Here is a 13,311-nt window from a genome sequence, read left to right on the forward strand (position 1 = left end):
TTAATGTTGTTTAATAAGTTTTCTTGGAACTAGTGAATCTCTTTTGTCAATTAATTATAGTTTTAATGTTTTTTTTTCAATCTAAAATCAATCGATTTTTACGAAAAATAAAAATGTTCAATTTTCAATAATTGCATCAAGCGAAAACGTGGGCCTGTTCAATATATTTTTCTTACTTTTTAGATATATTTAACGTAATATTTTAATTTATATTTATTATGTTATTTACTAATTTCAAATTAAATACAGTCGTCAAGGACGTGCTGCCTCTAGCGGCAACAACGTGCGATACCGAAATAACTGTCATCTGTATTAGATTCTAGTTCGCATGAATAATAGGTACGAGTACCTACCTCGTATGTAGATACGTGCCGTTAGTAGGCATGCACATGGTAATATATTTTATTACGAATGGTCTGAAACCATTTGAGAAATTTATGTTAGCATTTACATTAAGCCGTCTTCTCATTTGTTTACTTGTATATTGATAAAATAAAGCAAACATTCATCAGTCAATTTTAATACACTGCTAGCAATGTTACCACCTCTAATTTTTCTATTGTGTGTGTGCGTATCATCAACGCATTTGAGCAGTGGCGTAAATAGTGTTGGTGTCACCCGTCAGCCGGTGTGGTAAATTTACACCCCCCCCCCCCCCCCCACAAACAAACACATAAAATTTTTCATTAAAACTTATATTGTTAAGGTAGGTACCTATTTATTAATTTCAGCGATTTTATATAATAATAAACTAACAACGATAATTTTTGAAGTACCTACTTAATTTAAAAAAATAGGAAATAAAGAGAAAAAAAGTAAAACGCCCGATCTGGTCACACAAAAGCCAATTTGTTGCATTTAGAAAATTTGCGGCGTCATAAACTGTCAACGTGAAGATGTTTTTACTTCGTTAGATAATTCATAATTATCAGCTTTGTATGAGCTACCAAAATTTTTAATTTTGCTTATGTGTTCCTTTCTTTCATGGCCACTCTTGACTAGTCATATAAATTCGGTTAAAGCACACTTGAATGCATGGCAACCTCAGTTTGGGTAACTGCTCCTGAGACATTCTCAGTTATAATGTTCGACCTTACGTAGTAGGTAGGTACAAGTTAGTTTTCCTGAATCATCTTATATGAAAAGACATACATATCATGAAAAACTTTGATATATATGCATTGAATTCTATTAACATTTCTTCAAGTGAACGTGAACGCGAATTTTCGCAAATGAATCTAATTATTACACCAATAAGCAGTGGCGCACCCAGGATTTAATATTGGGGGGGGGGGCAAGGAGGAGAATGTAAATTAGTCCCATAGGCTCTTTTTCTTCTTCACAGCCTAATTTATCGTTTATCGGTCTTTTGCACTCGGTGTACCTACACCATGGTCCCCACATCCTGAAACGGGCCCCCAGGCTAGGATATTTGGCGGGCCCCCTACCTACCGCTAAGATTAAAGGCAGTGTGAAACACTACATTAACATTTTTCAAATTGTGTTTTAGTTCAAATTAAGGGTACATATACAGTGAATTATTGGCGATTTTTAATACATCTACTTTAATAACGGAGCTGTCGAGTATCGGCACGTAATAATCAAAAAATATATTGCACAATTATATAAGTAATTGAAAATGTTCATGGCCATGAAGTGTAATAGCGACTTTTTTTACTATTAAAGCTACTTTATGATGTGTGTTTATCTCACTTATCTGGTCAACCCGACACGCCGGGCCCCCCACAACCCGGGCCCCCAGACTAGAGCCCTGTCAGCCCTCCCCAGCCATGACCAACACCACTCCTGAATTCAGTTGGACACCGAGAATTTTTTGACAGTTCATTAGGGATTGGGTTTCTAAAATTTTGTTTGTTTTTTTTTCGAAATTTTTGTGTTAGAAATTAAAATCTAAGAAATTTTTCTAAAAAGGGTGCTGGAGAATTATTACAAATCATATTTTTGCAGTGTTTTTATTTTTATAAGCCCAAAGGTATAGTTTATTGGGTTTCAATTTCAATGTTTAAAATCATTGTGATAATTTTTATGTTTGGGAGGTGCCAGGGCCCCTCGATCCAGGGCATATCGACTTGGACACTAAAGACGTACCTAGTGCGTAACGATTAGGTGGCCAATCGATATAATTAGCGTACTATTTAAATGTGGTAATTAAAAAGCAATTATCTAGTCAGCAGTCAATGTGTTAAGTAATTAACATATCTACTTAATATATATTCATCGAAAATAAAATTGACACAATGTTTGTAAGTAGCTACATAAAAAAAAATATTACTAATAAAATATCTGCAAACTAAATAATGTCAAAATTAATTAGTAAAATTAATTTGGGATATACCTATTCAGATTTAAATAATTAGATCAGTCCTTATTTGGTTTTACTTAACCAGTTTTCAATATTTGTATAAGTAATCAGAAGTATTTACCTACCAAAAATAATCTCGACTGGCATATTTATACCTAGTCACAAATTAAAACTGGCGCAACATTGCTTGTTTGGAATGGTCCGGACCACAGAAAAGAAAAAAAAATATTTCTTTGTTCCCTGTCCGCGCCAATTCAGCCAGCATTGATATATTACTAGGTAGGTACCTGCTCGACTGACAGATGCTTTCCAAATAAACCCTGCAGTGTGCCTAGTACATATTATTATTATTACGTTTTGTGAATGCCAAACAAAATAAAAAGTCCTTATGGGTCAATTCTATTCAGATGTTTGGTATATTTTCTTATGATGAGAATAAAATATTATTGTCAATGTTTTGGGTAGGTATATTTAATTATTTTCAAATCACCAAACCGGCTGTCATCTTCGGATTGTTCTAATAATGTATTGATAATATTTATATTTTTACTTAGGTAACCTAATCATTATTTTCTAAAAATGTGTTGTAAAATGGCCTAGGACGCCATTTTTATGGAGATCATGTGTATGGTCTAATGATTCCATACCTAATTAATTACCTATCTTCATTACTATGAGAATGTCAATAATTCACAGATTGTTATCACATATAAATATCATTACACAATATTATTATATGTATATATTTTTTTAATATTACTATAAAATCCAAATTCTAATACAATCCAATCCATTCCAATTAAACTCACATATTAAGTAATTATTATAAGGTCGATGGTCCACGTATATTTTTATAATAATCTGACGAAATATAAAAAAAGTCCGATTGAAATAAAATGCAAAAAATATATATACCATTGTTTAAATAATAATTGTAATTATATCATCTGTTTTTAGATTTTTTATTAATATATAATTACAGTGACATCTAGATAAGATGCCTCGAAGATTCATTCAAATTGGATTGTAATTGGAATTAGAATCTGATATAATTTTGACCTATATGCTTTGTAATTCGGGGAATAGATGGCTCTATGAAATCGAAACTTTTGATGACATCCCCCTTAAGCATTGTACTTATTTACTTACAAGTACTTACGTGTGTACCTACTGTTAATATTTTTCGTTTACCTGGAATAATAAACTATTAGATATAGGTACTAAGTGTCTGTTTGTGGTTTAGAAATATTTACCTTCTGTTAAGCGTTTCGACTATTTCACGATAGTTCTAAAGTACATAATCTTTTTCTTTAATTAAAATTTTACATTAAAAAATAGCTTCTGAACCAATAGTGATGAACCTTGCATGGTCCTTATATCTTATAAACACACATCGTTACTGCCAGTAAAGGTTTAGTAGATTTTCATCTCCATGTCCTAAAAGGTTCCAAGGCTAAGAAAAAACTGCTCGAAAATACCGCGATTACAATAATAATTCATCACGACTAGGTAAAATGATCAGATAGCAGCGGTGGAGTGGTGGGGTGAAGTGCTATTTCATTGATTTAAAATAATCAAATCGAATCAGTACGTATATACCTTCATCTGACTACTTTTTATTAACGTATTTAACGCGGACCAAGTCGCGGGGATAACAGGACAAAAATGAAAATCAAGAATGATGAAAAGGCACTTAAGTTTGACGCCATTAATGAGGAAGACAATTTCGAATGATGAGTAAATACACGTTTTGGTTCCTAAGCGGAGCATTTGATGGGTTCTTACACGATATGTTATATTAACAGATTTTTGTATAATAATGATGTAATGCTTGTAAGTATTGAGTTTTTGGCCTGGATGAGACGTATCATTATGAAAGACCATATTATTTTTCGAGCCGCGGGATTCGAACCCGCATCCACGTGAAAAGGCTATCCATAGTCTACTCGTATCAATAAGTTTGCAGCCGCCTTATGCTATATTTACCTAAGTTGATCTGTCCTTGGACATTTTAGTCGTGGAATACTACGTGGCTAAGGTGTTGTAGTCTCCTGGTTTCGATACTAAATAGAACTTCTCGGTAATTTTACATTCGTTTGATCACATTTATCACGTTATTATTTCAAGGAATTTTGAGGATATTTTATACAGCCAGATTTTGAAAGCCTCAAATATCCGCGATATCTCCTGATTCATCGTCAAAAGAAAAGGATTGTGAGAACATAACAGCAAGCCATATGCAGTCTCAAGTCTATGTAGTTTTCATTCAACCCTCCGTAACAGTGGTAAATTTAGGTACATAGAGGCCCAAGGCACTGATTGATTTAGAGGCCCCACGATAAAAAATAAAAATTATAAAAAAAACTACTAAGTTACCAAATTAAAACATCAATGTAGGGATCTTTTTTTTTACACAGAATCAAACCCTTTTACTAAAAGCAATTAGACATTACTATAGAAGACAATGATTGAATGATGACACATAATAATTTTATTATCAGTGGCTTATTATAAGGTTTTTATTAGCTCTTCTTGTTTGTCCGGTGGTTGTTTGTCCAGTACAAATCTTGCAATCGATTTTTAACTAACTTCCCGACTAGCTAGACATTTGAAACTTGTAGAATATATCAGAACACGATGCCAATGCATTCTTTTAATACTTTTAGTCATTTTTAAGAAGAATTGAATTCATTTTCAGTTAATTCTGTTTTGTATGGAAAGTTATTTCAGAAAAATCCGTAAAAAGTAAAACACTATTATTGGTTGCTAAGGGGGTGTGGTCCTAGCAAATAAATTAATAATATATAGTGCGTTACTATAGAAATCAATATGAAATATCAAAATGACATTTCAGTATTCTATATTTGTTCTTTTGTTTGTTTTTTATTTACTTCATATCAAGTACCTACAAGTTTGAGCATATTGAGGATAATAATTGAACAGAAAATTTAAAAACGTTGTATATAAAAAGTTATTTTTATCTTGTAATTATTTATTATTAGTGGCTTATTTTTGTATAAGTACAAGTACGTAGTTATGTGTTTGTTTTATTTTATTATGCTTTGGTTAATATTTTAAACTCATTTTTAATGAAATAAACATCGTAAAGATTTTGGAATAATTTTAAAATTCTTGTTTGATTACTTATGAGTGGTTTTCGAGGTCCTTTTTTAAATTTTATGAAGAATCGATTACATCATCTGGGTTAAAGAAAATCACCGCTGCTGCTTATATATTATAATGGTAAATATGTAATTTTTTAAATGCGAAGAAAATTTCTCATTGTCTTTCCTGTAAAAACTTGTGAATATACTTTTTCAATGTTTTTTTACAGCGCGTCAAGTTTGTGACTTTGCCGATTTCCGGTGTCCCCAAACGGGCTTATCGCCTTTCACGCCATGTTCGTTAATCGTTAACTAACTAACGACGTTTCGTTAGGAAATAGATACCCACCCATATACCCACTACATAACGAACGAATCAGAACCCATTCGGGTAAAGCGCATTCACACATAATGGTGAGATAACTACTATTATATTTACTAATAGTTGGTTAAGTCAGGGCCGCCATTTGCGAATTAATTTATATATATACGATCGAAATTGCGTAAAAAAACATCCATTAAAATGACTCCCCTTCAGGGTTTATGCCAGAATTATTCTATAACTTGGAGTTAACTAGCTTAACTTTACTACGTATTAATGACTATTTATCGTCACTTGTCACTCACCCTTACTAAACAAGCTTTAACACACTGGCATGTTGTTTAAATTAGTACCTATTATTAATAATTATTGTATGATATTCAATTTTTTTAAATAAATACCTCTGCACCAAAGTGTTTATTAGATTTTAACTATACTTACGTATGAATACTAGTAAAGATTTAACCATCGTTGTCTGAAGTAAATAACTGAGATTTTGCAGGAATGTAGCCCTCAAATACTTAATTTACAACAACAAAATGTCAGTAATCCGAAAGAGGCGGATATTTTTATGGGGCGGTCCAGTTCCATATTCTGATGCTTAAGAATCTAGCCTATAATTAAATATTATAGACTAACATTTTAACCGAATGCTAAAGAATCAAGAAATCATAACAAATAATATAATTAATTAGGTACGTAATTCACATAATAAGGATTTTTTTAATAGCAAAAACATTTTCCATAAAATGATGTTGACAAAATTTAATATAATTATTTTAGTTTATTACAACAATGCATATTTCTTTTAACTTATTGTTTTAACTTTAACAGTTTAGTTTAAATTCATAGCTTTCATACAACTTTCATAATTACGTAATTATTGATTTAATTTAATAAAACGCAAAAAATAGTTCTTTTTCCACTTTTAATAAATAAATCTGGACTGGTGTCGTCCGCTTCAGAGGTACATTTTCAACTCAATAATTCTTTATAAAACAGAAATTTATTAGAAACAAATTCAAAAGGCGGCACAAATATTCTACAAATACATTGAATTAACCATCCAATAATACTTTGCCAATGACAATTAAATTAAAATTAATTAAATTGGATATTAATATTCCATACTACATCATTAAGGACACTAAACAAAATATTCTAAATTATCAACATAAAACAAAATATGAAGCAATAAGCGCTTACAATTGTTTCAGTATACTTTATGATTAATCAATATTTAATAACACAACACATTTGATTAATAATGCATTTATAAATTTGTTTGCGTATTATTAAATGAAATCAATAATACAATGCACTTCCAGCATACATTGACAGTTAACACAATAAAAGAAAATAATTAGGTAAATCAATTAAATCATATCCGAGGTAGGAACTAAAATTTGATTTAAAAATTGTGTATTTGTTGGCTCATTTTATTTTACAAAATAAGTACCTAAGTACCTACCTAAGTATAAATAATTACAAGATAAAGAGAATTTTTTATATACTTACCAAGTCTTTAAATTTTCTGTTGAATCATATAAACTTGACAATTCTATGTATTAATAAAAACTTTTTATTGTACTTGATAGAAATACTGAATAAATATAGAATACTGAAATGTCATTTCATTACTATTTCCATAGTAACGCACGTATATATTAATAATTTAGTTGCTACGACCCCCTTAGCAACCAACAGAATTAACTGAAAATAAATTCAATTCTGCTTAAAAATGGCTAAAAGTATTAAAAGAATGCATTGTCGTCGCGTTCTGATATATTATGAAAGTTTCAAATGTCTAGCTAGTCGGGAAGTTAGTTAAAAATCTTCAATCGTCCAATACAAATTTTGGACAAAGAAGAAAAAATTAGTACTGGACAAACAAGAATACGAGCTAATAAAAACGTGGTAAAATATATTGATCCGGATGGCACGATATCTATTTTAGGGTAGGTTTTATCCAACATTTTGATGGTTATATAATATCCTCTTGCCTGACAGTATCCTAAAATAATAATTGATAAGTACACCAAATTAAAAATAATAATTAAAAAATTAGACAGACATTGTAAGAAAAATAATACCCAATACCTACTAGTTAAATGGGGCTAATTTATGTAAAGATTTATCTTATTTATTACGTCAATAATACAACATTATTAATTGTCATAGTAAAGCAGTCTATGAGCACATTATAAACACTGTAGAAATCAAGAAGTAACGGCTTAAACACGACGAGTGGTTAACTGATCAACGGCCGTTACTAACGACGATTGTCAAAAGGGTGAAACACCCCCCACCCTCTATATCCGTATGATGGAAAATGGAGGCTCTCACGGAGCCCCTTCCCCCCTCTTCAGTGGTGATAGTCACCGAAACTATTCTCAAATGGGAGATTGCGGTATGAATAGAAGTGAGGACGATTTCTAATTATTACCGTCATTTGGTGATATACCTACCTAAGTGCTTAAGTACTTACCTATAAGTCGGATGCATTCAATACTTGCACATAAAGAACGTCGCACACTCGGCAAGCAATTCTATGATGCAATGATTTCTTTGAGGAATAATATTGTCAGCGTTTCACTTAAGGAAAATAACGGTAAAATTGTTGTTTACATAAAACAATATTTATTCAAACGAGAATACAATTATTTTGTGAATTTTGAAACATTGAAAAATAATTTTAGACACGTGTTTTAGTGTTCTCATTGTGCCTGCTCTCTTACTAGTTTATCAAAAGAAATTACATACATAGTAGTTAGCCAGGGATAGTCAACCTGGTCCCTACCGCCCACTAGTGGGCGTTCCAGCTTTCATGGTGGGGGGGTATGGGTTTTAAAAACATTTTCATAAAATTCCCCGTGACAATTTACATGTCAGAAAATAACTATTTGTATCGCCCTCGCATAAGTTTAGTTCATAAAGTTCATTAAAAATGCCTATCTTAGCTATATCCAAACATGTGGAAAATGATATACAGTTTATTGATACCTTTTTTTGCCTCATATCTTGTGGAATCTTTAGTTGATATGATTTAACTTGCTATAACTATGCTTTAATTTTTTTCAAAGTATAACTTCCTTACTTTATAAATCACCATTACTGTGGAGCCGGTGGGTGGTTAGAAAATTTTACTACTAACAGAGATACAAAAGTGGGCGATACCGGACACGTTTGACCAAAATTTACGATTTGTTATAGGTATGTAATCATAAAGATAAATATTATAATTATAGCCAGTGATTGCCAACACTGTTTTAGCTGACAATAAACATAATGATGGCAAATTATCATAGATATAATTCATATTAAAATGTATAAAAAATACTGTAATTTTCTGAAAAAATCTTATAAGATTCGTGTAAGATTTATATTAATATATGTAGCCATTATGAATTTTATATTACATTATTTGCACCTTACCATAAATTCAAAGTATTTGGAATTCGATCGCTGCGCAAATTAGCAGCTCACAAACTTAAATGTTCGAAAACCTTTTATTTACACTACCTTCTGTACGTTTTTTTTATAGATTATTCTAATTGGCACTAGTTAACATATTATTACTATGTATTCAATTTATTTCAATTATTCAATTCAATTTTAATTCAATTTATTTATTTTCTAACATATTGTGGACATTACAAATTATAAGTTTAAGGCGTTCACAACATGACATTTAGAAACAAATAAATATAAAACAGTATTACATAAAAAAGAGATAGATCAGTATAGAAATAGATGGTATGTTATTAAACAGTAGAAATGTGTAAATACAAAAAATATAAATTAGATAGGTACAAGGAAGTACACCGGATGAGTTAAGCAGACCCTATTTTAAGAATTTATAAAACAACGTTCACCTATACTCATCCTCACGTAGGTGGAATATATCAACACCCGAAGCAATTTCTTTGAACATAGTTATCGCCCTCCCAATTGGCATTACCAGTGGCAGGTTGGTTCTGCACCTTGGGAGAATAAACAACTGATGGTCTCTATTTCTAGGATAGTTATCAGGGACACATAGGTCAACACTGCCCAGAATGGCAGAGTTCTCATTTATACCTCGAAACTATACTACGAAAAAAATACATAGCTAAATAAAAACGTACATAATATGTATTAATAAATAATGGTGGGCTGCGAATGCGATTATAAACATTGAAATAATTAGTAGTTGAATGTCGTAAAAGTATCAATATCTCCACTTAAATACGAATAAATAATAATATATAATATGTACATTTTAAATGAAATGAAATAAAAATAAACTCAGTCTAATAAGAATAATAAATGTTTAGAAATATTATGTTGACAATTGGTTATATACATTTTTAAGTTTACTTTTATCCGCATAATAAACATCAATTTTTTCATAATAAATCTCAGTCAAACAATTAAAAAACGATTAATAAACAAATATATATTTTTAAATGTGCTATACCTACATATTAATTATATTTCTCAAATCATCTCAATGTCAGTACTTTGAGTTTTGGCAATATTAGAGCTAAGGTCCAAGACATAAGGCTAACTGTGGTGGTTATGGTTTGATTCCAATTGAATATTTTTTTAATCAAGCAAAACGTGCGGTGCTACCACACTCTGCATCTCTTTGTATCCGTTTGACTTGGCTCATAACTATTTACTTAATAATGCAAGAAATCCAGTTTGGATCAGGTAGATACCATCTATTTTATGTACACATAACGAAATGATAAATATGAAAATATTTCTTACATATTCCAACTTTAATAGCAACCAAGCCTTGATACTTAGGTTCCTATATCTTTTCATGGATACATATGCTTAAGTAGGTACTAGATATACCTACCTATACTTAGATTGGTTTCGATAATGGTAAAGTAGTAACGTTACAAATAAATACAACATATTGTTAATAGTCTTGACGAAAAGTGTAACACCACACTAATGACTATTATTGTATGTACATATCCATCTCTATAGTCTATTTAAACGTTGTACGTATAAGTATTTGGTGTATTTTTTATTCTACAAATGTATTTTATCTAAGAGAAGATTTACTGACGAATCAAGGTATGCATCTGACTAATTAATATGCTCTGATTAGTTGTAGGTAATTAGAATTCAGCTAAATGGAAAAGTAAACTACGTCTTACCTTATCATTGCGAAAGGTACATTAGAACTGGAAGTAGATAATATAATTAACTGCTTATATATTCCTTAAATTATATACCTATTTACCATTTGGTGTAGGTATTAACTAAGGGGTGTACCTACATATTTTCAAACGTCTACGATGGCCGAGCGGTTACCGCGTCGCCTCATGATTTGTACATACCTATTAAGAAAAAAATCGCACACTGTTTTTCAATGCGTTTTTGGACCCAGAGTATGGACTAAATAGGTTGCACACGGGGCTAACATTAATTTCTCATAAAAACAAAAAAAAATGTTAATACAACATCTACTCATACGCAAAGCCCCATACGATCTTCTTAGGATCGAATATGGTATAAAAATAAATACACATTTTCACATATCAATAATGTGTATTAAATATTATTGTATGTCCAACATTGAAATTGATGCTTTGCGCATGTTTTAATATTCCAATCAGATTACAGTGGATTATACTAACATGTTATATTAAAAACAATTTATAATTTTAAATACATTTCAAAATCCGTATACTAACGTAACTGAGGCTGTTCACTTGAACCGTCAAATTCACACATATACTTAATACACATATAATTTCAATTTATTAAAGTTGTATTTCTCAAACAAATTCTGGATCGCAATTTGGAAACATACACAAAACAATATTAGGCTGCAGGCAGACACACAGCATTGCGATGGACGTGCGTAGATTCTGGGTCTTATTTGATTCCAATTGCATCCGATTAGAACCACCAATTTGATTTATTTTACTCAATTAATTGGTCATTCTAATTGCATGCAATTTGAGTCAAATAATATCTACGCTGATGCACGTCCACTGCAATGCTGTGTGTTTGCGCCCTTAATCATAATACATACATCATACAAAATGGTCAATTTAAGAAAAACCATTAATTTTCGACATTCTAATAAGAATCTATAATATTTCTAATTGTAAGCTTTAAATAATGTTATAGAGCGCCAAACAACATTTAAATACAACATAATATGTGCAATCTATTAATTTTTATGTGTAAAAAGATTATTATAATATGTGTAATTTCATGGTTTCATAATTGTTCAAAGATTTTCTTACATGTCTGATTGATCACTTTAAAAGTAAGATAGTTTCATTGACGTTCAATATATTTATCGGATCAGATTTTGGTCAAATTGTATGTGCACTTAATTGCACAACATTGACGGCGCGGACACGTGGCATTACAGTCGACGTGCGTAGACTTGCGTTGACGCACGTTTTATTTGATTCCAATTCCATCCGACTAGAATCACCAATTGGATAAAATAATTCCTATTGATGATTCTAATCTGCTGCAATTCGCAGCAAACTGGCGTGAACTTTGGTGGTTTTTTCTGGATGCCAATTCAGTCCCGTTAAATTACAGCGCAACAGTAGAATGTGTCATCGCATTCAAACAGTTCGACTTCATTCATATTGAAGTACGTATCATACATACCTATTAAATGATTTTTCTTAATGTCAATTTGTCAATCAAAATTACTTATTTTATTCAAGTTTTGTGCCAAAGTGGTGTAAGTATAACCTAATACATATATATTTTTATATTATATTAACAATTGGTTTGCGTGACCCACCAAATATTACGTTATAATATCAGTCATTTATTATTCAATGCATAGGTATTATTACTTAATGAATGCAGAGTGGAATGGAATACCTAACCATTCGACTAACAATCACTTCTCATCATCAGTTAATCCTGGCAATCAGCAATCAACGTTGGACGTCTTAAGCACCTGAGAATTACCTCTATCCTTATATGCATTGCTTCTGTGAAGAGTTTTAACCCTTCCAGCGTAGTGAGGGAAATAATAAACACCCACCGCCAAGAACGCACAGCGCTCACCCCACGAATCGTTGTTTATAACCGCAGCATTCCTTCAAATAACAAATTACGTTACCCACCTATATCATATGATAGTTTTTCTATTCTATTTAAAAACTCAATTCTAAATACCTATATCAAAACCAGCAATCACCTACTACTTCAACCGCGTGAAATACGGAGATAAAAAGTCGACATAAATACTACAGAAATGATTTTTAAAATCAATTTTCTAGGCCCTACTATCAAGTTCTTTCATTTCTATGATTATCTTTAGATATGTATGTCAGTATATTATATCGTCTGTATCAGATTAATGGTTGGATATATGCGTACTCCTTTTTACCCGCACTTAATGTGACGGCGTGTAATCCATAGATAGAATCATTAAACATCAATAGGTACCTGCCGAATGATCGCAGACAATAGTTGATTCTTTCCCGTTGTTTTAACATGTCTATCGTATTTTTATCATTTTTAAAGAGACAATTTTTTTTCAATGTAGATATATTGTTTGTCCTAACAAAAAATAA

This window comes from Rhyacophila brunnea, unplaced genomic scaffold (genome assembly GCF_057557595.1).
Source record: "Rhyacophila brunnea isolate RB1 unplaced genomic scaffold, BYU_Rbru_1.0 scaffold_21, whole genome shotgun sequence".
NCBI lineage: Eukaryota > Metazoa > Arthropoda > Insecta > Trichoptera > Rhyacophilidae > Rhyacophila > Rhyacophila brunnea.